Source organism: Dendropsophus ebraccatus, chromosome 11 (assembly GCF_027789765.1).
Source record: "Dendropsophus ebraccatus isolate aDenEbr1 chromosome 11, aDenEbr1.pat, whole genome shotgun sequence".
NCBI classification, from domain to species: domain Eukaryota; kingdom Metazoa; phylum Chordata; class Amphibia; order Anura; family Hylidae; genus Dendropsophus; species Dendropsophus ebraccatus.
This window is the reverse complement of record NC_091464.1, coordinates 14,734,743-14,754,507: the sequence shown is the minus strand read 5'-3', so window position 1 is coordinate 14,754,507 and position 19,765 is coordinate 14,734,743. Positions and strand designations below refer to the sequence as shown.

The 19,765-nt window shown below is 39.0% G+C and overlaps 20 non-coding genes and 19 pseudogenes across 20 annotated transcripts; all 39 read right to left on the bottom strand.

Annotated features, from left to right (window-relative positions):
- Nucleotides 1–105: 105 nt before the first annotated feature.
- Nucleotides 106–318, bottom strand: LOC138768271 (small nucleolar RNA U3). The gene has a single exon (XR_011358986.1). It is a non-coding gene; the product is annotated as a small nucleolar RNA U3 (small nucleolar RNA).
- A 429-nt stretch (nucleotides 319–747) lies between these two features.
- Nucleotides 748–943, bottom strand: LOC138768375 (small nucleolar RNA U3; annotated as a pseudogene).
- A 182-nt stretch (nucleotides 944–1,125) lies between these two features.
- LOC138768269 (small nucleolar RNA U3) lies at nucleotides 1,126–1,338 on the bottom strand. Its single transcript, XR_011358984.1, has one exon. It is a non-coding gene; the product is annotated as a small nucleolar RNA U3 (small nucleolar RNA).
- Nucleotides 1,339–1,767: 429 nt separating this feature from the next.
- On the bottom strand, nucleotides 1,768–1,972 carry LOC138768341 (small nucleolar RNA U3; annotated as a pseudogene).
- A 173-nt stretch (nucleotides 1,973–2,145) lies between these two features.
- On the bottom strand, nucleotides 2,146–2,358 carry LOC138768312 (small nucleolar RNA U3). The gene has a single exon (XR_011359027.1). It is a non-coding gene; the product is annotated as a small nucleolar RNA U3 (small nucleolar RNA).
- Nucleotides 2,359–2,787: 429 nt separating this feature from the next.
- Nucleotides 2,788–2,992, bottom strand: LOC138768340 (small nucleolar RNA U3; annotated as a pseudogene).
- A 173-nt stretch (nucleotides 2,993–3,165) lies between these two features.
- Nucleotides 3,166–3,378, bottom strand: LOC138768308 (small nucleolar RNA U3). The gene has a single exon (XR_011359023.1). It is a non-coding gene; the product is annotated as a small nucleolar RNA U3 (small nucleolar RNA).
- A 429-nt stretch (nucleotides 3,379–3,807) lies between these two features.
- Nucleotides 3,808–4,012, bottom strand: LOC138768338 (small nucleolar RNA U3; annotated as a pseudogene).
- A 173-nt stretch (nucleotides 4,013–4,185) lies between these two features.
- On the bottom strand, nucleotides 4,186–4,398 carry LOC138768281 (small nucleolar RNA U3). The gene has a single exon (XR_011358996.1). It is a non-coding gene; the product is annotated as a small nucleolar RNA U3 (small nucleolar RNA).
- A 429-nt stretch (nucleotides 4,399–4,827) lies between these two features.
- LOC138768337 (small nucleolar RNA U3) lies at nucleotides 4,828–5,032 on the bottom strand (annotated as a pseudogene).
- Nucleotides 5,033–5,205: 173 nt separating this feature from the next.
- On the bottom strand, nucleotides 5,206–5,418 carry LOC138768279 (small nucleolar RNA U3). The gene has a single exon (XR_011358994.1). It is a non-coding gene; the product is annotated as a small nucleolar RNA U3 (small nucleolar RNA).
- Nucleotides 5,419–5,847: 429 nt separating this feature from the next.
- Nucleotides 5,848–6,052, bottom strand: LOC138768336 (small nucleolar RNA U3; annotated as a pseudogene).
- A 172-nt stretch (nucleotides 6,053–6,224) lies between these two features.
- LOC138768302 (small nucleolar RNA U3) lies at nucleotides 6,225–6,437 on the bottom strand. The gene has a single exon (XR_011359017.1). It is a non-coding gene; the product is annotated as a small nucleolar RNA U3 (small nucleolar RNA).
- Nucleotides 6,438–6,866: 429 nt separating this feature from the next.
- LOC138768335 (small nucleolar RNA U3) lies at nucleotides 6,867–7,071 on the bottom strand (annotated as a pseudogene).
- Nucleotides 7,072–7,244: 173 nt separating this feature from the next.
- Nucleotides 7,245–7,457, bottom strand: LOC138768311 (small nucleolar RNA U3). The gene has a single exon (XR_011359026.1). It is a non-coding gene; the product is annotated as a small nucleolar RNA U3 (small nucleolar RNA).
- A 429-nt stretch (nucleotides 7,458–7,886) lies between these two features.
- LOC138768334 (small nucleolar RNA U3) lies at nucleotides 7,887–8,091 on the bottom strand (annotated as a pseudogene).
- Nucleotides 8,092–8,264: 173 nt separating this feature from the next.
- LOC138768266 (small nucleolar RNA U3) lies at nucleotides 8,265–8,476 on the bottom strand. The gene has a single exon (XR_011358981.1). It is a non-coding gene; the product is annotated as a small nucleolar RNA U3 (small nucleolar RNA).
- Nucleotides 8,477–8,905: 429 nt separating this feature from the next.
- LOC138768378 (small nucleolar RNA U3) lies at nucleotides 8,906–9,101 on the bottom strand (annotated as a pseudogene).
- Nucleotides 9,102–9,282: 181 nt separating this feature from the next.
- Nucleotides 9,283–9,495, bottom strand: LOC138768292 (small nucleolar RNA U3). The gene has a single exon (XR_011359007.1). It is a non-coding gene; the product is annotated as a small nucleolar RNA U3 (small nucleolar RNA).
- A 429-nt stretch (nucleotides 9,496–9,924) lies between these two features.
- LOC138768377 (small nucleolar RNA U3) lies at nucleotides 9,925–10,120 on the bottom strand (annotated as a pseudogene).
- A 181-nt stretch (nucleotides 10,121–10,301) lies between these two features.
- LOC138768265 (small nucleolar RNA U3) lies at nucleotides 10,302–10,514 on the bottom strand. The gene has a single exon (XR_011358980.1). It is a non-coding gene; the product is annotated as a small nucleolar RNA U3 (small nucleolar RNA).
- A 429-nt stretch (nucleotides 10,515–10,943) lies between these two features.
- On the bottom strand, nucleotides 10,944–11,148 carry LOC138768358 (small nucleolar RNA U3; annotated as a pseudogene).
- Nucleotides 11,149–11,321: 173 nt separating this feature from the next.
- On the bottom strand, nucleotides 11,322–11,534 carry LOC138768277 (small nucleolar RNA U3). Its single transcript, XR_011358992.1, has one exon. It is a non-coding gene; the product is annotated as a small nucleolar RNA U3 (small nucleolar RNA).
- A 429-nt stretch (nucleotides 11,535–11,963) lies between these two features.
- On the bottom strand, nucleotides 11,964–12,168 carry LOC138768322 (small nucleolar RNA U3; annotated as a pseudogene).
- Nucleotides 12,169–12,341: 173 nt separating this feature from the next.
- Nucleotides 12,342–12,554, bottom strand: LOC138768268 (small nucleolar RNA U3). Its single transcript, XR_011358983.1, has one exon. It is a non-coding gene; the product is annotated as a small nucleolar RNA U3 (small nucleolar RNA).
- Nucleotides 12,555–12,983: 429 nt separating this feature from the next.
- On the bottom strand, nucleotides 12,984–13,188 carry LOC138768333 (small nucleolar RNA U3; annotated as a pseudogene).
- Nucleotides 13,189–13,361: 173 nt separating this feature from the next.
- LOC138768267 (small nucleolar RNA U3) lies at nucleotides 13,362–13,574 on the bottom strand. The gene has a single exon (XR_011358982.1). It is a non-coding gene; the product is annotated as a small nucleolar RNA U3 (small nucleolar RNA).
- Nucleotides 13,575–14,003: 429 nt separating this feature from the next.
- On the bottom strand, nucleotides 14,004–14,209 carry LOC138768323 (small nucleolar RNA U3; annotated as a pseudogene).
- A 173-nt stretch (nucleotides 14,210–14,382) lies between these two features.
- LOC138768270 (small nucleolar RNA U3) lies at nucleotides 14,383–14,595 on the bottom strand. The gene has a single exon (XR_011358985.1). It is a non-coding gene; the product is annotated as a small nucleolar RNA U3 (small nucleolar RNA).
- Nucleotides 14,596–15,024: 429 nt separating this feature from the next.
- LOC138768366 (small nucleolar RNA U3) lies at nucleotides 15,025–15,229 on the bottom strand (annotated as a pseudogene).
- A 173-nt stretch (nucleotides 15,230–15,402) lies between these two features.
- Nucleotides 15,403–15,615, bottom strand: LOC138768253 (small nucleolar RNA U3). Its single transcript, XR_011358969.1, has one exon. It is a non-coding gene; the product is annotated as a small nucleolar RNA U3 (small nucleolar RNA).
- Nucleotides 15,616–16,044: 429 nt separating this feature from the next.
- On the bottom strand, nucleotides 16,045–16,249 carry LOC138768374 (small nucleolar RNA U3; annotated as a pseudogene).
- Nucleotides 16,250–16,422: 173 nt separating this feature from the next.
- Nucleotides 16,423–16,635, bottom strand: LOC138768282 (small nucleolar RNA U3). The gene has a single exon (XR_011358997.1). It is a non-coding gene; the product is annotated as a small nucleolar RNA U3 (small nucleolar RNA).
- Nucleotides 16,636–17,064: 429 nt separating this feature from the next.
- LOC138768332 (small nucleolar RNA U3) lies at nucleotides 17,065–17,269 on the bottom strand (annotated as a pseudogene).
- Nucleotides 17,270–17,442: 173 nt separating this feature from the next.
- On the bottom strand, nucleotides 17,443–17,655 carry LOC138768256 (small nucleolar RNA U3). The gene has a single exon (XR_011358972.1). It is a non-coding gene; the product is annotated as a small nucleolar RNA U3 (small nucleolar RNA).
- A 430-nt stretch (nucleotides 17,656–18,085) lies between these two features.
- LOC138768331 (small nucleolar RNA U3) lies at nucleotides 18,086–18,290 on the bottom strand (annotated as a pseudogene).
- Nucleotides 18,291–18,463: 173 nt separating this feature from the next.
- Nucleotides 18,464–18,676, bottom strand: LOC138768278 (small nucleolar RNA U3). Its single transcript, XR_011358993.1, has one exon. It is a non-coding gene; the product is annotated as a small nucleolar RNA U3 (small nucleolar RNA).
- A 430-nt stretch (nucleotides 18,677–19,106) lies between these two features.
- On the bottom strand, nucleotides 19,107–19,311 carry LOC138768330 (small nucleolar RNA U3; annotated as a pseudogene).
- Nucleotides 19,312–19,484: 173 nt separating this feature from the next.
- Nucleotides 19,485–19,697, bottom strand: LOC138768288 (small nucleolar RNA U3). The gene has a single exon (XR_011359003.1). It is a non-coding gene; the product is annotated as a small nucleolar RNA U3 (small nucleolar RNA).
- Between the last annotated feature and the right edge of the window lie 68 nt (nucleotides 19,698–19,765).

The following is a 19,765-nucleotide window of genomic DNA, read 5'->3' as shown; positions in this document are numbered from 1 at the left end:
AGAGTTAAAGAGAAGAAAAGCAGTCATGACCCACCATTTAGGCAAAAGACTCATATCTTTTTTTTAAACTGGTTCAAGGGCAATTTGGTATTTTAACCAAATCTCACCACTCTGAAAGAGCTTTCTTCCTCTACTTCTTTTCTAAAGAAGAGTGCAATCATCAAATGCAGGCAACCACTGCGCAAAACAGAGTCGCCAACTGACTTCATGCTCAGAAGAAAGCTCCACATCTCATCATAGTGGGGAGTGAGCTTGGACACTTTCAAGTACATTTCTCCCTTCAAAGACTATAGAAATGATCCCTGAAAGCACAGTCCTAAACCCTGAGAGTTTCGGGTTTTTACCAGCCTTGATGGAGTATCCTTTCCACTAAAGGAGAACTCATTTTGGAACATTACAAGTTTGACTTTTGAAACAAGACGTTGGCGTGAAATGCCAATGAGAAGACTATTTTATGAATTTGTAGAGGGTTTACTTGGATAGTGACTGAAACCTCTAAACATTAGTTTGATAAGAAGGCATTTTTAAACATATTTCTTTAAGTCTAAACAAAAATGCATCAATGTGTGGCTTTTTTATGAGCCTACTTCCCGAAAAACAAAGATAAGAAAAAGGGATAAGCGAAAAAGAGAAAAGCGTAAAAAAGGAAACGGGAAAAGAAAAACACCTGTTAAAAAGCTTCAGCAAAAGGCTTTAACATCTATTAAGCCTTTCACCCAACAAAACTGGGACTTTTGACCAAACCTCACCACTCTGAACAACCTTTCTTCATCTACATTTTTTGAAAAGAAGGGCACAGTCATCAAAAGCAGACAACCACTGCTGAAGAAAGAGTTGCCGACGCACTTTATGCTCAGAAGGGAGCTCTAAAACGCATCGTACTTGAGAGTGAGCTTGGACTCTTTATCAAAGGCACTTCTCCTTCCAAAACCATCCCTGAAAGCACAGTCCTAAAACACCACCGATTAACAACTGTTTTTGGCTTAAAGGAATGAAGAAACCATTGCACGCAGGAAGAAAAGAATTAAAGAGAAGAACAGCAGTCATGACCCACCATTTAGGCAAAAGACTCAAATATTTCTTTTAAACTGGTTCAAGGGCAATTTGGTATTTTAACCAAATCTCACCACTCTGAAAGAGCTTTCTTCCTCTACTTCTTTTCAAAAGAAGAGTGCAATCATCAAATGCAGGCAACCACTGCGCAAAACAGAGTCGCCAACTGACTTCATGCTCAGAAGAAAGCTCCACATCTCATCATAGTGGGGAGTGAGCTTGGACACTTTCAAATACATTTCTCCCTTCAAAGACTATAGAAATGATCCCTGAAAGCACAGTCCTAAACCCTGAGAGTTTCGGGTTTTTACCAGCCTTGATGGAGTATCCTTTCCACTAAAGGAGAACTCATTTTGGAACATTACAAGTTTGACTTTTGAAACAAGACGTTGGCGTGAAATGCCAATGAGAAGACTATTTTATGAATTTGTAGAGGGTTTACTTGGATAGTGACTGAAACCTCTAAACATTAGTTTGATAAGAAGGCATTTTTAAACATATTTCTTTAAGTCTAAACAAAAATGCATCAATGTGTGGCTTTTTTATGAGCCTACTTCCCGAAAAACAAAGATAAGAAAAAGGGATAAGCGAAAAAGAGAAAAGCGTAAAAAAGGAAACGGGAAAAGAAAAACACCTGTTAAAAAGCTTCAGCAAAAGGCTTTAACATCTATTAAGCCTTTCACCCAACAAAACTGGGACTTTTGACCAAACCTCACCACTCTGAACAACCTTTCTTCATCTACATTTTTTGAAAAGAAGGGCACAGTCATCAAAAGCAGACAACCACTGCTGAAGAAAGAGTTGCCGACGCACTTTATGCTCAGAAGGGAGCTCTAAAACGCATCGTAGTTGAGAGTGAGCTTGGACTCTTTATCAAAGGCACTTCTCCTTCCAAAACCATCCCTGAAAGCACAGTCCTAAAACACCACCGATTAACAACTGTTTTTGGCTTAAAGGAATGAAGAAACCATTGCACGCAGGAAGAAAAGAATTAAAGAGAAGAACAGCAGTCATGACCCACCATTTAGGCAAAAGACTCATATATTTCTTTTAAACTGGTTCAAGGGCAATTTGGTATTTTAACCAAATCTCACCACTCTGAAAGAGCTTTCTTCCTCTACTTCTTTTCAAAAGAAGAGTGCAATCATCAAATGCAGGCAACCACTGCGCAAAAAAGAGTCGCCAACGGACTTCATGCTCAGAAGAAAGCTCCACATCTCATCATAGTGGGGAGCTAGCTTGGACACTTTCAAGTACATTTCTCCCTTCAAAGACTATAAAAATGATCCCTGAAAGCACAGTCCTAAACCCTGAGAGTTTCGGGTTTTTACCAGCCTTGATGGAGTATCCTTTCCACTAAAGGAGAACTCATTTTGGAACATTACAAGTTTGACTTTTGAAACAAGACGTTGGCGTGAAATGCCAATGAGAAGACTATTTTATGAATTTGTAGAGGGTTTACTTGGATAGTGACTGAAACCTCTAAACATTAGTTTGATAAGAAGGCATTTTTAAACATATTTCTTTAAGTCTAAACAAAAATGCATCAATGTGTGGCTTTTTTATGAGCCTACTTCCCGAAAAACAAAGATAAGAAAAAGGGATAAGCGAAAAAGAGTAAAGCGTAAAAAAGGAAACGGGAAAAGAAAAACACCTGTTAAAAAGCTTCAGCAAAAGGCTTTAACATCTATTAAGCCTTTCACCCAACAAAACTGGGACTTTTGACCAAACCTCACCACTCTGAACAACCTTTCTTCATCTACATTTTTTGAAAAGAAGGGCACAGTCATCAAAAGCAGACAACCACTGCTGAAGAAAGAGTTGCCGACGCACTTTATGCTCAGAAGGGAGCTCTAAAACGCATCGTAGTTGAGAGTGAGCTTGGACTCTTTATCAAAGGCACTTCTCCTTCCAAAACCATCCCTGAAAGCACAGTCCTAAAACACCACCGATTAACAACTGTTTTTGGCTTAAAGGAATGAAGAAACCATTGCACGCAGGAAGAAAAGAGTTAAAGAGAAGAAAAGCAGTCATGACCCACCATTTAGGCAAAAGACTCATATATTTCTTTTAAACTGGTTCAAGGGCAATTTGGTATTTTAACCAAATCTCACCACTCTGAAAGAGCTTTCTTCCTCTACTTCTTTTCAAAAGAAGAGTGCAATCATCACATGCAGTCAACCACTGCGTAAAACAGAGTCGCCAACTGACTTCATGCTCAGAAGAAAGCTCCACATCTCATCATAGTGGGGAGTGAGCTTGGACACTTTCAAGTACATTTCTCCCTTCAAAGACTATGGAAATGATCCCTGAAAGCACAGTCCTAAACCCTGAGAGTTTCGGGTTTTTACCAGCCTTGATGGAGTATCCTTTCCACTAAAGGAGAACTCATTTTGGAACATTAAAAGTTTGACTTTTGAAACAAGACGTTGGCGTGAAATGCCAATGAGAAGACTATTTTATGAATTTGTAGAGGGTTTACTTGGATAGTGACTGAAATCTCTAAACATTAGTTTGATAAGAAGGCATTTTTAAACATATTTCTTTAAGTCTAAACAAAAATGCATCAATGTGTGGCTTTTTTATGAGCCTACTTCCCGAAAAACAAAGATAAGAAAAAGGGATAAGCGAAAAAGAGTAAAGCGTAAAAAAGGAAACGGGAAAAGAAAAACACCTGTTAAAAAGCTTCAGCAAAAGGCTTTAACATCTATTAAGCCTTTCACCCAACAAAACTGGGACTTTTGACCAAACCTCACCACTCTGAACAACCTTTCTTCATCTACATTTTTTGAAAAGAAGGGCACAGTCATCAAAAGCAGACAACCACTGCTGAAGAAAGAGTTGCCGACGCACTTTATGCTCAGAAGGGAGCTCTAAAACGCATCGTAGTTGAGAGTGAGCTTGGACTCTTTATCAAAGGCACTTCTCCTTCCAAAACCATCCCTGAAAGCACAGTCCTAAAACACCACCGATTAACAACTGTTTTTGGCTTAAAGGAATGAAGAAACCATTGCACGCAGGAAGAAAAGAGTTAAAGAGAAGAAAAGCAGTCATGACCCACCATTTAGGCAAAAGACTCATATCTATCTTTTAAACTGGTTCAAGGGCAATTTGGTATTTTAACCAAATCTCACCACTCTGAAAGAGCTTTCTTCCTCTACTTCTTTGCAAAAGAAGAGTGCAATCATCAAATGCAGGCAACCACTGTGCAAAACAAAGTCGCCAACTGACTTCATGCTCAGAAAAAAGCTCCACATCTCATCATAGTGGGGAGTGAGCTTGGACACTTTCAAGTACATTTCTCCCTTCAAAGACTATAGAAATGATCCCTGAAAGCACAGTCCTAAACCCTGAGAGTTTCGGGTTTTTACCAGCCTTGATGGAGTATCCTTTCCACTAAAGGAGAACTCATTTTGGAACATTACAAGATTGACTTTTGAAACAAGACGTTGGCGTGAAATGCCAATGAGAAGACTATTTTATGAATTTGTAGAGGGTTTACTTGGATAGTGACTGAAACCTCTAAACATTAGTTTGATAAGAAGGCATTTTTAAACATATTTCTTTAAGTCTAAACAAAAATGCATCAATGTGTGGCTTTTTTATGAGCCTACTTCCCGAAAAACAAAGATAAGAAAAAGGGATAAGCGAAAAAGAGTAAAGCGTAAAAAAGGAAACGGGAAAAGAAAAACTCCTGTTAAAAAGCTTCAGCAAAAGGCTTTAACATCTATTAAGGCTTTGACCCAACAAAACTGGGACTTTTGACCAAACCTCACCACTCTGAACAACCTTTCTTCATCTACATTTTTTGAAAAGAAGGGCACAGTCATCAAAAGCAGACAACCACTGCTGAAGAAAGAGTTGCCGACGCACTTTATGCTCAGAAGGGAGCTCTAAAACGCATCGTAGTTGAGAGTGAGCTTGGACTCTTTATCAAAGGCACTTCTCCTTCCAAAACCATCCCTGAAAGCACAGTCCTAAAACACCACCGATTAACAACTGTTTTTGGCTTAAAGGAATGAAGAAACCATTGCACGCAGGAAGAAAAGAGTTAAAGAGAAGAAAAGCAGTCATGACCCACCATTTAGGCAAAAGACTCATATATTTCTTTTAAACTGGTTCAAGGGCAATTTGGTATTTTAACCAAATCTCACCACTCTGAAAGAGCTTTCTTCCTCTACTTCTTTTCAAAAGAAGAGTGCAATCATCAAATGCAGTCAACCACTGCGCTAAACAGAGTCGCCAACGGACTTCATGCTCAGAAGAAAGCTCCACATCTCATCATAGTGGGGAGTGAGCTTGGACACTTTCAAGTACATTTCTCCCTTCAAAGACTATAGAAATGATCCCTGAAAGCACAGTCCTAAACCCTGAGAGTTTCGGGTTTTTACCAGCCTTGATGGAGTATCCTTTCCACTAAAGGAGAACTCATTTTGGAACATTACAAGTTTGACTTTTGAAACAAGACGTTGGCGTGAAATGCCAATGAGAAGACTATTTTATGAATTTGTAGAGGGTTTACTTGGATAGTGACTGAAACCTCTAAACATTAGTTTGATAAGAAGGCATTTTTAAACATATTTCTTTAAGTCTAAACAAAAATGCATCAATGTGTGGCTTTTTTATGAGCCTACTTCCCGAAAAACAAAGATAAGAAAAAGGGATAAGCGAAAAAGAGAAAAGCGTAAAAAAGGAAACGGGAAAAGAAAAACACCTGTTAAAAAGCTTCAGCAAAAGGCTTTAACATCTATTAAGCCTTTCACCCAACAAAACTGGGACTTTTGACCAAACCTCACCACTCTGAACAACCTTTCTTCATCTACATTTTTTGAAAAGAAGGGCACAGTCATCAAAAGCAGACAACCACTGCTGAAGAAAGAGTTGCCGACGCACTTTATGCTCAGAAGGGAGCTCTAAAACGCATCGTAGTTGAGAGTGAGCTTGGACTCTTTATCAAAGGCACTTCTCCTTCCAAAACCATCCCTGAAAGCACAGTCCTAAAACACCACCGATTAACAACTGTTTTTGGCTTAAAGGATGAAGAAACCATTGCACGCAGGAAGAAAAGAGTTAAAGAGAAGAAAAGCAGTCATGACCCACCATTTAGGCAAAAGACTCATATCTTTTTTTTAAACTGGTTCAAGGGCAATTTGGTATTTTAACCAAATCCTACCACTCTGAAAAAGCTTTCTTCCTCTACTTCTTTTCAAAAGAAGAGTGCAATCATCAAATGCAGGCAACCACTGCGCAAAACAGAGTCGCCAACTGACTTCATGCTCAGAAGAAAGCTCCACATCTCATCATAGTGGGGAGTGAGCTTGGACACTTAAAAGTACATTTCTCCCTTCAAAGACTATAGAAAAGATCCCTGAAAGCACAGTCCTAAACCCTGAGAGTTTCGGGTTTTTACCAGCCTTGATGGAGTATCCTTTCCACTAAAGGAGAACTCATTTTGGAACATTACAAGTTTGACTTTTGAAACAAGACGTTGGCGTGAAATGCCAATGAGAAGACTATTTTATGAATTTGTAGAGGGTTTACTTGGATAGTGACTGAAACCTCTAAACATTAGTTTGATAAGAAGGCATTTTTAAACATATTTCTTTAAGTCTAAACAAAAATGCATCAATGTGTGGCTTTTTTATGAGCCTACTTCCCGAAAAACAAAGATAAGAAAAAGGGATAAGCGAAAAAGAGAAAAGCGTAAAAAAGGAAACGGGAAAAGAAAAACACCTGTTAAAAAGCTTCAGCAAAAGGCTTTAACATCTATTAAGCCTTTCACCCAACAAAACTGGGACTTTTGACCAAACCTCACCACTCTGAACAACCTTTCTTCATCTACATTTTTTGAAAAGAAGGGCACAGTCATCAAAAGCAGACAACCACTGCTGAAGAAAGAGTTGCCGACGCACTTTATGCTCAGAAGGGAGCTCTAAAACGCATCGTAGTTGAGAGTGAGCTTGGACTCTTTATCAAAGGCACTTCTCCTTCCAAAACCATCCCTGAAAGCACAGTCCTAAAACACCACCGATTAACAACTGTTTTTGGCTTAAAGGAATGAAGAAACCATTGCACGCAGGAAGAAAAGAATTAAAGAGAAGAACAGCAGTCATGACCCACCATTTAGGCAAAAGACTAATATATTTCTTTTAAACTGGTTCAAGTGCAATTTGGTATTTTAACCAAATCTCACCACTCTGAAAGAGCTTTCTTCCTCTACTTCTTTTCAAAAGAAGAGTGCAATCATCAAATGCAGGCAACCACTGCGCAAAAAAGAGTCGCCAACTGACTTCATGCTCAGAAGAAAGCTCCACATCTCATCATAGTGGGGAGCTAGCTTGGACACTTTCAAGTACATTTCTCCCTTCAAAGACTATAAAAATGATCCCTGAAAGCACAGTCCTAAACCCTGAGAGTTTCGGGTTTTTACCAGCCTTGATGGAGTATCCTTTCCACTAAAGGAGAACTCATTTTGGAACATTACAAGTTTGACTTTTGAAACAAGACGTTGGCGTGAAATGCCAATGAGAAGACTATTTTATGAATTTGTAGAGGGTTTACTTGGATAGTGACTGAAACCTCTAAACATTAGTTTGATAAGAAGGCATTTTTAAACATATTTCTTTAAGTCTAAACAAAAATGCATCAATGTGTGGCTTTTTTATGAGCCTACTTCCCGAAAAACAAAGATAAGAAAAAGGGATAAGCGAAAAAGAGAAAAGCGTAAAAAAGGAAACGGGAAAAGAAAAACACCTGTTAAAAAGCTTCAGCAAAAGGCTTTAACATCTATTAAGCCTTTCACCCAACAAAACTGGGACTTTTGACCAAACCTCACCACTCTGAACAACCTTTCTTCATCTACATTTTTTGAAAAGAAGGGCACAGTCATCAAAAGCAGACAACCACTGCTGAAGAAAGAGTTGCCGACGCACTTTATGCTCAGAAGGGAGCTCTAAAACGCATCGTAGTTGAGAGTGAGCTTGGACTCTTTATCAAAGGCACTTCTCCTTCCAAAACCATCCCTGAAAGCACAGTCCTAAAACACCACCGATTAACAACTGTTTTTGGCTTAAAGGAATGAAGAAACCATTGCACGCAGGAAGAAAAGAGTTAAAGAGAAGAAAAGCAGTCATGACCCACCATTTAGGCAAAAGACTCATATCTTTCTTTTAAACTGGTTCAAGGGCAATTTGGTATTTTAACCAAATCTCACCACTCTGAAAGAGCTTTCTTCCTCTACTTCTTTTAAAAGAAGAGTGCAATCATCAAATGCAGGCAACCACTGCGCAAAACAGAGTTGCCAACTGACTTCATGCTCAGAAGAAAGCTCCACATCTCATCATAGTGGGGAGTGAGCTTGGACACTTTCAAGTACATTTCTCCCTTCAAAGACTATAGAAATGATCCCTGAAAGCACAGTCCTAAACCCTGAGAGTTTCGGGTTTTTACCAGCCTTGATGGAGTATCCTTTCCACTAAAGGAGAACTCATTTTGGAACATTACAAGTTTGACTTTTGAAACAAGACGTTGGCGTGAAATGCCAATGAGAAGACTATTTTATGAATTTGTAGAGGGTTTACTTGGATAGTGACTGAAACCTCTAAACATTAGTTTGATAAGAAGGCATTTTTAAACATATTTCTTTAAGTCTAAACAAAAATGCATCAATGTGTGGCTTTTTTATGAGCCTACTTCCCGAAAAACAAAGATAAGAAAAAGGGATAAGCGAAAAAGAGTAAAGCGTAAAAAAGGAAACGGGAAAAGAAAAACACCTGTTAAAAAGCTTCAGCAAAAGGCTTTAACATCTATTAAGCCTTTCACCCAACAAAACTGGGACTTTTGACCAAACCTCACCACTCTGAACAACCTTTCTTCATCTACATTTTTTGAAAAGAAGGGCACAGTCATCAAAAGCAGACAACCACTGCTGAAGAAAGAGTTGCCGACGCACTTTATGCTCAGAAGGGAGCTCTAAGACGCATCGTAATTGAGAGTGAGCTTGGACTCTTTATCAAAGGCGCTTCTCCTTCCAAAACCATCCCTGAAAGCACAGTCCTAAAACACCACCGATTAACAACTGTTTTTGGCTTAAAGGAATGAAGAAACCATTGCACGCAGGAAGAAAAGAGTTAAGAGAAGAAAAGCAGTCATGACCCACCATTTAGGCAAAAGACTCATATCTTCCTTTTAAACTGGTTCAAGGGCAATTTGGTAATTTAACCAAATCTCACCACTCTGAAAGAGCTTTCTTCCTCTACTTCTTTTCAAAAGAAGAGTGCAATCATCAAATGCAGGCAACCACTGCGCAAAACAGAGTCGCCAACTGACTTCATGCTCAGAAGAAAGCTCCACATCTCATCATAGTTGGGAGTGAGCTTGGTCACTTTCAAGTACATTTCTCCCTTCAAAGACTATAGAAATGATCCCTGAAAGCACAGTCCTAAGCCCTGAGAGTTTCGGGTTTTTACCAGCCTTGATGGAGAATCCTTTCCACTAAAGGAGAACTCATTTTGGAACATTACAAGTTTGACTTTTGAAACAAGACGTTGGCGTGAAATGCCAATGAGAAGACTATTTTATGAATTTGTAGAGGGTTTACTTGGATAGTGACTGAAACCTCTAAACATTAGTTTGATAAGAAGGCATTTTTAAACATATTTCTTTAAGTCTAAACAAAAATGCATCAATGTGTGGCTTTTTTATGAGCCTACTTCCCGAAAAACAAAGATAAGAAAAAGGGATAAGCGAAAAAGAGTAAAGCGTAAAAAAGGAAACGGGAAAAGAAAAACACCTGTTAAAAAGCTTCAGCAAAAGGCTTTAACATCTATTAAGCCTTTCACCCAACAAAACTGGGACTTTTGACCAAACCTCACCACTCTGAACAACCTTTCTTCATCTACATTTTTTGAAAAGAAGGGCACAGTCATCAAAAGCAGACAACCACTGCTGAAGAAAGAGTTGCCGACGCACTTTATGCTCAGAAGGGAGCTCTAAGACGCATCGTAATTGAGAGTGAGCTTGGACTCTTTATCAAAGGCGCTTCTCCTTCCAAAACCATCCCTGAAAGCACAGTCCTAAAACACCACCGATTAACAACTGTTTTTGGCTTAAAGGAATGAAGAAACCATTGCACGCAGGAAGAAAAGAGTTAAGAGAAGAAAAGCAGTCATGACCCACCATTTAGGCAAAAGACTCATATCTTCCTTTTAAACTGGTTCAAGGGCAATTTGGTAATTTAACCAAATCTCACCACTCTGAAAGAGCTTTCTTCCTCTACTTCTTTTCAAAAGAAGAGTGCAATCATCAAATGCAGGCAACCACTGCGCAAAACAGAGTCGCCAACTGACTTCATGCTCAGAAGAAAGCTCCACATCTCATCATAGTGGGGAGTGAGCTTGGTCACTTTCAAGTACATTTCTCCCTTCAAAGACTATAGAAATGATCCCTGAAAGCACAGTCCTAAGCCCTGAGAGTTTCGGGTTTTTACCAGCCTTGATGGAGAATCCTTTCCACTAAAGGAGAACTCATTTTGGAACATTACAAGTTTGACTTTTGAAACAAGACGTTGGCGTGAAATGCCAATGAGAAGACTATTTTATGAATTTGTAGAGGGTTTACTTGGATAGTGACTGAAACCTCTAAACATTAGTTTGATAAGAAGGCATTTTTAAACATATTTCTTTAAGTCTAAACAAAAATGCATCAATGTGTGGCTTTTTTATGAGCCTACTTCCCGAAAAACAAAGATAAGAAAAAGGGATAAGCGAAAAAGAGTAAAGCGTAAAAAAGGAAACGGGAAAAGAAAAACACCTGTTAAAAAGCTTCAGCAAAAGGCTTTAACATCTATTAAGCCTTTCACCCAACAAAACTGGGACTTTTGACCAAACCTCACCACTCTGAACAACCTTTCTTCATCTACATTTTTTGAAAAGAAGGGCACAGTCATCAAAAGAAGACAACCACTGCTGAAGAAAGAGTTGCCGACGCACTTTATGCTCAGAAGGGAGCTCTAAAACGCATCGTAGTTGAGAGTGAGCTTGGACTCTTTATCAAAGGCACTTCTCCTTCCAAAACCATCCCTGAAAGCACAGTCCTAAAACACCACCGATTAACAACTGTTTTTGGCTTAAAGGAATGAAGAAACCATTGCACGCAGGAAGAAAAGAGTTAAAGAGAGGAAAAGCAGTCATGACCCACCATTTAGGCAACAGACTCATATCTTTCTTTTAAACTGGTTCAAGGGCAATTTGGTATTTTAACCAAATCTCACCACTCTGAAAGAGCTTTCTTCCTCTACTTCTTTTCACAAGAAGAGTGCAATCATCAAATGCAGGCAACCACTGCGCAAAACAGAGTTGCCAACTGACTTCATGCTCAGAAGAAAGCTCCACATCTCATCATAGTGGGGAGTGAGCTTGGACACTTTCAAGTACATTTCTCCCTTCAAAGACTATAGAAATGATCCCTGAAAGCACAGTCCTAAACCCTGAGAGTTTCGGGTTTTTACCAGCCTTGATGGAGTATCCTTTCCACTAAAGGAGAACTCATTTTGGAACATTACAAGTTTGACTTTTGAAACAAGACGTTGGCGTGAAATGCCAATGAGAAGACTATTTTATGAATTTGTAGAGGGTTTACTTGGATAGTGACTGAAACCTCTAAACATTAGTTTGATAAGAAGGCATTTTTAAACATATTTCTTTAAGTCTAAACAAAAATGCATCAATGTGTGGCTTTTTTATAAGCCTACTTCCCGAAAAACAAAGATAAGAAAAAGGGATAAGCGAAAAAGAGTAAAGCGTAAAAAAGGAAACGGGAAAAGAAAAACACCTGTTAAAAAGCTTCAGCAAAAGGCTTTAACATCTATTAAGCCTTTCACCCAACAAAACTGGGACTTTTGACCAAACCTCACCACTCTGAACAACCTTTCTTCATCTACATTTTTTGAAAAGAAGGGCACAGTCATCAAAAGCAGACAACCACTGCTGAAGAAAGAGTTGCCGACGCACTTTATGCTCAGAAGGGAGCTCTAAAACGCATCGTAGTTGAGAGTGAGCTTGGACTCTTTATCAAAGGCACTTCTCCTTCCAAAACCATTCCTGAAAGCACAGTCCTAAAACACCACCGATTAACAACTGTTTTTGGTTTAAAGGAATGAAGAAACCATTGTACGCAGGAAGAAAAGAGTTAAAGAAAAGAAAAGCAGTCATGACCCACCATTTAGGCAAAAGACTCATATCTTTCTTTTAAACTGGTTCAAGGGCAATTTGGTATTTTAACCAAATCTCACCACTCTGAAAGAGCTTTCTTCCTCTACTTCTTTGCAAAAGAAGAGTGCAATCATCAAATGCAGGCAACCACTGTGCAAAACAAAGTCGCCAACTGACTTCATGCTCAGAAGAAAGCTCCACATCTCATCATAGTGGGGAGTGAGCTTGGACACTTTCAAGCACATTTCTCCCTTCAAAGACTATAGAAATGATCCCTGAAAGCACAGTCCTAAACCCTGAGAGTTTCGGGTTTTTACCAGCCTTGATGGAGTATCCTTTCCACTAAAGGAGAACTCATTTTGGAACATTACAAGTTTGACTTTTGAAACAAGACGTTGGCGTGAAATGCCAATGAGAAGACTATTTTATGAATTTGTAGAGGGTTTACTTGGATAGTGACTGAAACCTCTAAACATTAGTTTGATAAGAAGGCATTTTTAAACATATTTCTTTAAGTCTAAACAAAAATGCATCAATGTGTGGCTTTTTTATGAGCCTACTTCCCGAAAAACAAAGATAAGAAAAAGGGATAACCGAAAAAGAGTAAAGCGTAAAAAAGGAAACGGGAAAAGAAAAACACCTGTTAAAAAGCTTCAGCAAAAGGCTTTAACATCTATTAAGCCTTTCACCCAACAAAACTGGGACTTTTGACCAAACCTCACCACTCTGAACAACCTTTCTTCATCTACATTTTTTGAAAAGAAGGGCACAGTCATCAAAAGCAGACAACCACTGCTGAAGAAAGAGTTGCCGACGCACTTTATGCTCAGAAGGGAGCTCTAAAACGCATCGTAGTTGAGAGTGAGCTTGGACTCTTTATCAAAGGCACTTCTCCTTCCAAAACCATCCCTGAAAGCACAGTCCTAAAACACCACCGATTAACAACTGTTTTTGGCTTAAAGGAATGAAGAAACCATTGCACGCAGGAAGAAAAGAGTTAAAGAAAAGAAAAGCAGTCATGACCCACCATTTAGGCAAAAGACTTATATCTTTCTTTTAAACTGGTTCAAGGGCAATTTGGTATTTTAACCAAATCTCACCACTCTGAAAGAGCTTTCTTCCTCTACTTCTTTGCAAAAGAAGAGTGCAATCATCAAATGCAGGCAACCACTGTGCAAAACAAAGTCGCCAACTGACTTCATGCTCAGAAGAAAGCTCCACATCTCATCATAGTGGGGAGTGAGCTTGGACACTTTCAAGCACATTTCTCCCTTCAAAGACTATAGAAATGATCCCTGAAAGCACAGTCCTAAACCCTGAGAGTTTCGGGTTTTTACCAGCCTTGATGGAGTATCCTTTCCACTAAAGGAGAACTCATTTTGGAACATTACAAGTTTGACTTTTGAAACAAGACGTTGGCGTGAAATGCCAATGAGAAGACTATTTTATGAATTTGTAGAGGGTTTACTTGGATAGTGACTGAAACCTCTAAACATTAGTTTGATAAGAAGGCATTTTTAAACATATTTCTTTAAGTCTAAACAAAAATGCATCAATGTGTGGCTTTTTTATGAGCCTACTTCCCGAAAAACAAAGATAAGAAAAAGGGATAAGCGAAAAAGAGTAAAGCGTAAAAAAGGAAACGGGAAAAGAAAAACACCTGTTAAAAAGCTTCAGCAAAAGGCTTTAACATCTATTAAGCCTTTCACCCAACAAAACTGGGACTTTTGACCAAACCTCACCACTCTGAACAACCTTTCTTCATCTACATTTTTTGAAAAGAAGGGCACAGTCATCAAAAGCAGACAACCACTGCTGAAGAAAGAGTTGCCGACGCACTTTATGCTCAGAAGGGAGCTTTTAAAACGCATCGTAGTTGAGAGTGAGCTTGGACTCTTTATCAAAGGCACTTCTCCTTCCAAAACCATCCCTGAAAGCACAGTCCTAAAACACCACCGATTAACAACTGTTTTTGGCTTAAAGGAATGAAGAAACCATTGCACGCAGGAAGAAAAGAGTTAAAGAGAAGAAAAGCAGTCATGACCCACCATTTAGGCAAAAGACTCATATCTTTCTTTTAAACTGGTTCAAGGGCAATTTGGTATGTTAACCAAATCTCACCACTCTGAAAGAGCTTTCTTCTTCTACTTCTTTGCAAAAGAAGAGTGCAATCATCAAATGCAGGCAACCACTGTGCAAAACAAAGTCGCCAACTGACTTCATGCTCAGAAGAAAGCTCCACATCTCATCATAGTGGGGAGTGAGCTTGGACACTTTCAAGTACATTTCTCCCTTCAAAGACTATAGAAATGATCCCTGAAAGCACAGTCCTAAACCCTGAGAGTTTCGGGTTTTTACCAGCCTTGATGGAGTATCCTTTCCACTAAAGGAGAACTCATTTTGGAACATTACAAGTTTGACTTTTGAAACAAGACGTTGGCGTGAAATGCCAATGAGAAGACTATTTTATGAATTTGTAGAGGGTTTACTTGGATAGTGACTGAAACCTCTAAACATTAGTTTGATAAGAAGGCATTTTTAAACATATTTCTTTAAGTCTAAACAAAAATGCATCAATGTGTGGCTTTTTTATGAGCCTACTTCCCGAAAAACAAAGATAAGAAAAAGGGATAAGCGAAAAAGAGTAAAGCGTAAAAAAGGAAACGGGAAAAGAAAAACACCTGTTAAAAAGCTTCAGCAAAAGGCTTTAACATCTATTAAGCCTTTCACCCAACAAAACTGGGACTTTTGACCAAACCTCACCACTCTGAACAACCTTTCTTCATCTACATTTTTTGAAAAGAAGGGCACAGTCATCAAAAGCAGACAACCACTGCTGAAGAAAGAGTTGCCGACGCACTTTATGCTCAGAAGGGAGCTCTAAAACGCATTGTAGTTGAGAGTGAGCTTGGACTCTTTATCAAAGGCACTTCTCCTTCCAAAACCATCCCTGAAAGCACAGTCCTAAAACACCACCGATTAACAACTGTTTTTGGCTTAAAGGAATGAAGAAACCATTGCACGCAGAAAGAAAAGAGTTAAAGAGAAGAAAAGCAGTCATGACCCACCATTTAGGCAAAAGACTCATATCTTTCTTTTAAACTGGTTCAAGGGCAATTTGGTATTTTAACCAAATCTCACCACTCTGAAAGAGCTTTCTTCCTCTACTTCTTTTCAAAAGAAGAGTGCAATCATCAAATGCAGGCAACCACTGTGCAAAACAAAGTCGCCAACTGACTTCATGCTCAGAAGAAAGCTCCACATCTCATCATAGTGGGGAGTGAGCTTGTACACTTTCAAGTACATTTCTCCCTTCAAAGACTATAGAAATGATCCCTGAAAGCACAGTCCTAAACCCTGAGAGTTTCGGGTTTTTACCAGCCTTGATGGAGTATCCTTTCCACTAAAGGAGAACTCATTTTGGAACATTACAAGTTTGACTTTTGAAACAAGACGTTGGCGTGAAATGCCAATGAGAAGACTATTTTATGAATTTGTAGAGGGTTTACTTGGATAGTGACTGAAACCTCTAAACATTAGTTTGATAAGAAGGCATTTTTAAACATATTTCTTTAAGTCTAAACAAAAATGCATCAATGTGTGGCTTTTTTATGAGCCTACTTCCCGAAAAACAAAGATAAGAAAAAGGGATAAGCGAAAAAGAGTAAAGCGTAAAAAAGGAAACAGGAAAAGAAAAACACCTGTTAAAAAGCTTCAGCAAAAGGCTTTAACATCTATTAAGGCTTTGACCCAACAAAACTGGGACTTTTGACCAAACCTCACCACTCTGAACAACCTTTCTTCATCTACATTTTTTGAAAAGAAGGGCAAAGTCATCAAAAGCAGACAACCACTGCTGAAGAAAGAGTTGCCGACGCACTTTATGCTCAGAAGGGAGCTCTAAAACGCATCGTAGTTGAGAGTGAGCTTGGACTCTTTATCAAAGGCACTTCTCCTTCCAAAACCATCCCTGAAAGCACAGTCCTAAAACACCACCGATTAACAACTGTTTTTGGCTTAAAGGAATGAAGAAACCATTGCACGCAGGAAGAAAAGAGTTAAAGAGAAGAAAAGCAGTCATGATCCACCATTTAGGCAAAAGACTCATATATTTCTTTTAAACTGGTTCAAGGGCAATTTGGTATTTTAACCAAATCTCACCACTCTGAAAGAGCTTTCTTCATCTACTTCTTTTCAAAAGAAGAGTGCAATCATCAAATGCAGGCAACCACTGCGCAAAACAGAGTCACCAACTGACTTCATGCTCAGAAGAAAGCTCCACATCTCATCATAGTGGGGAGTGAGCTTGGACACTTTCAAGTACATTTCTCCCTTCAAAGACTATAGAAATGATCCCTGAAAGCACAGTCCTAAACCCTGAGAGTTTCGGGTTTTTACCAGCCTTGATGGAGTATCCTTTCCACTAAAGGAGAACTCATTTTGGAACATTACAAGTTTGACTTTTGAAACAAGACGTTGGCGTGAAATGCCAATGAGAAGACTATTTTATGAATTTGTAGAGGGTTTACTTGGATAGTGACTGAAACCTCTAAACATTAGTTTGATAAGAAGGCATTTTTAAACATATTTCTTTAAGTCTAAACAAAAATGCATCAATGTGTGGCTTTTTTATGAGCCTACTTCCCGAAAAACAAAGATAAGAAAAAGGGATAAGCGAAAAAGAGTAAAGCGTAAAAAAGGAAACGGGAAAAGAAAAACACCTGTTAAAAAGCTTCAGCAAAAGGCTTTAACATCTATTAAGCCTTTCACCCAACAAAACTGGGACTTTTGACCAAACCTCACCACTCTGAACAACCTTTCTTCATCTACATTTTTTGAAAAGAAGGGCACAGTCATCAAAAGCAGACAACCACTGCTGAAGAAAGAGTTGCCGACGCACTTTATGCTCAGAAGGGAGCTCTAAAACGCATCGTAGTTGAGAGTGAGCTTGGACTCTTTATCAAAGGCACTTCTCCTTCCAAAACCATCCCTGAAAGCACAGTCCTAAAACACCACCGATTAACAACTGTTTTTGGCTTAAAGGAATGAAGAAACCATTGCACGCAGGAAGAAAAGAGTTAAAGAGAAGAAAAGCAGTCATGACCCACCATTTAGGCAAAAGACTCATATATTTCTTTTAAACTGGTTCAAGGGCAATTTGGTATTTTAACCAAATCTCACCACTCTGAATGAGCTTTCTTCCTCTACTTCTTTGCAAAAGAAGAGTGCAATCATCAAATGCAGTCAACCACTGCGCTAAACAGAGTCGCCAACAGACTTCATGCTCAGAAGAAAGCTCCACATCTCATCATAGTGGGGAGTGAGCTTGGACACTTTCAAGTACATTTCTCCCTTCAAAGACTATAGAAATGATCCCTGAAAGCACAGTCCTAAACCCTGAGAGTTTCGGGTTTTTACCAGCCTTGATGGAGTATCCTTTCCACTAAAGGAGAACTCATTTTGGAACATTACAAGTTTGACTTTTGAAACAAGACGTTGGCGTGAAATGCCAATGAGAAGACTATTTTATGAATTTGTAGAGGGTTTACTTGGATAGTGACTGAAACCTCTAAACATTAGTTTGATAAGAAGGCATTTTTAAACATATTTCTTTAAGTCTAAACAAAAATGCATCAATGTGTGGCTTTTTTATGAGCCTACTTCCCGAAAAACAAAGATAAGAAAAAGGGATAAGCGAAAAAGAGTAAAAGCGTAAAAAAGGAAACGGGAAAAGAAAAACACCTGTTAAAAAGCTTCAGCAAAAGGCTTTAACATCTATTAAGCCTTTCACCCAACAAAACTGGGACTTTTGACCAAACCTCACCACTCTGAACAACCTTTCTTCATCTACATTTTTTGAAAAGAAGGGCACAGTCATCAAAAGCAGACAACCACTGCTGAAGAAAGAGTTGCCGACGCACTTTATGCTCAGAAGGGAGCTCTAAAACGCATCGTAGTTGAGAGTGAGCTTGGACTCTTTATCAAAGGCACTTCTCCTTCCAAAACCATCCCTGAAAGCACAGTCCTAAAACACCACCGATTAACAACTGTTTTTGGCTTAAAGGAATGAAGAAACCATTGCACGCAGGAAGAAAAGAGTTAAAGAGAAGAAAAGCAGTCATGACCCACCATTTAGGCAAAAGACTCATATATTTCTTTTAAGCTGGTTCAAGGGCAATTTGGTATTTTAACCAAATCTCACCACTCTGAAAGAGCTTTCTTCCTCTACTTCTTTTCAAAAGAAGAGTGCAATCATCAAATGCAGTCAACCACTGCGCTAAACAGAGTCGCCAACGGACTTCATGCTCAGAAGAAAGCTCCACATCTCATCATAGTGGGGAGTGAGCTTGGACACTTTCAAGTACATTTCTCCCTTCAAAGACTATAGAAATGATCCCTGAAAGCACAGTCCTAAACCCTGAGAGTTTCGGGTTTTTACCAGCCTTGACGGAGTATCCTTTCCACTAAAGGAGAACTCATTTTGGAACATTACAAGTTTGACTTTTGAAACAAGACATTGGCCTGAAATGCCAATGAGAAGACTATTTTATGAATTTGTAGAGGGTTTACTTGGATAGTGACTGAAACCTCTAAACATTAGTTTGATAAGAAGGCATTTTTAAACATATTTCTTTAAGTCTAAACAAAAATGCATCAATGTGTGGCTATTTTATGAGCCTACTTCCCGAAAAACAAAGATAAGAAAAAGGGATAAGCGAAAAAGAGTAAAAGCGTAAAAAAGGAAACGGGAAAAGAAAAACACCTGTTAAAAAGCTTCAGCAAAAGGCTTTAACATCTATTAAGCCTTTCACCCAACAAAACTGGGACTTTTGACCAAACCTCACCACTCTGAACAACCTTTCTTCATCTACATTTTTTGAAAAGAAGGGCACAGTCATCAAAAGCAGACAACCACTGCTGAAGAAAGAGTTGCCGACGCACTTTATGCTCAGAAGGGAGCTCTAAAACGCATCGTAGTTGAGAGTGAGCTTGGACTCTTTATCAAAGGCACTTCTCCTTCCAAAACCATCCCTGAAAGCACAGTCCTAAAACACCACCGATTAACAACTGTTTTTGGCTTAAAGGAATGAAGAAACCATTGCACGCAGGAAGAAAAGAGTTAAAGAGAAGAAAAGCAGTCATGACCCACCATTTAGGCAAAAGACTCATATATTTCTTTTAAGCTGGTTCAAGGGCAATTTGGTATTTTAACCAAATCTCACCACTCTGAAAGAGCTTTCTTCCTCTACTTCTTTTCAAAAGAAGAGTGCAATCATCAAATGCAGGCAACCACTGCGTAAAACAGAGTCGCCAACTGACTTCATGCTCAGAAGAAAGCTCCACATCTCATCATAGTGGGGAGTGAGCTTGGACACTTTCAAGTACATTTCTCCCTTCAAAGACTGTAGAAATGATCCCTGAAAGCACAGTTCTAAACCCTGAGAGTTTCGGGTTTTTACCAGCCTTGATGGAGTATCCTTTCCACTAAAGGAGAACTCATT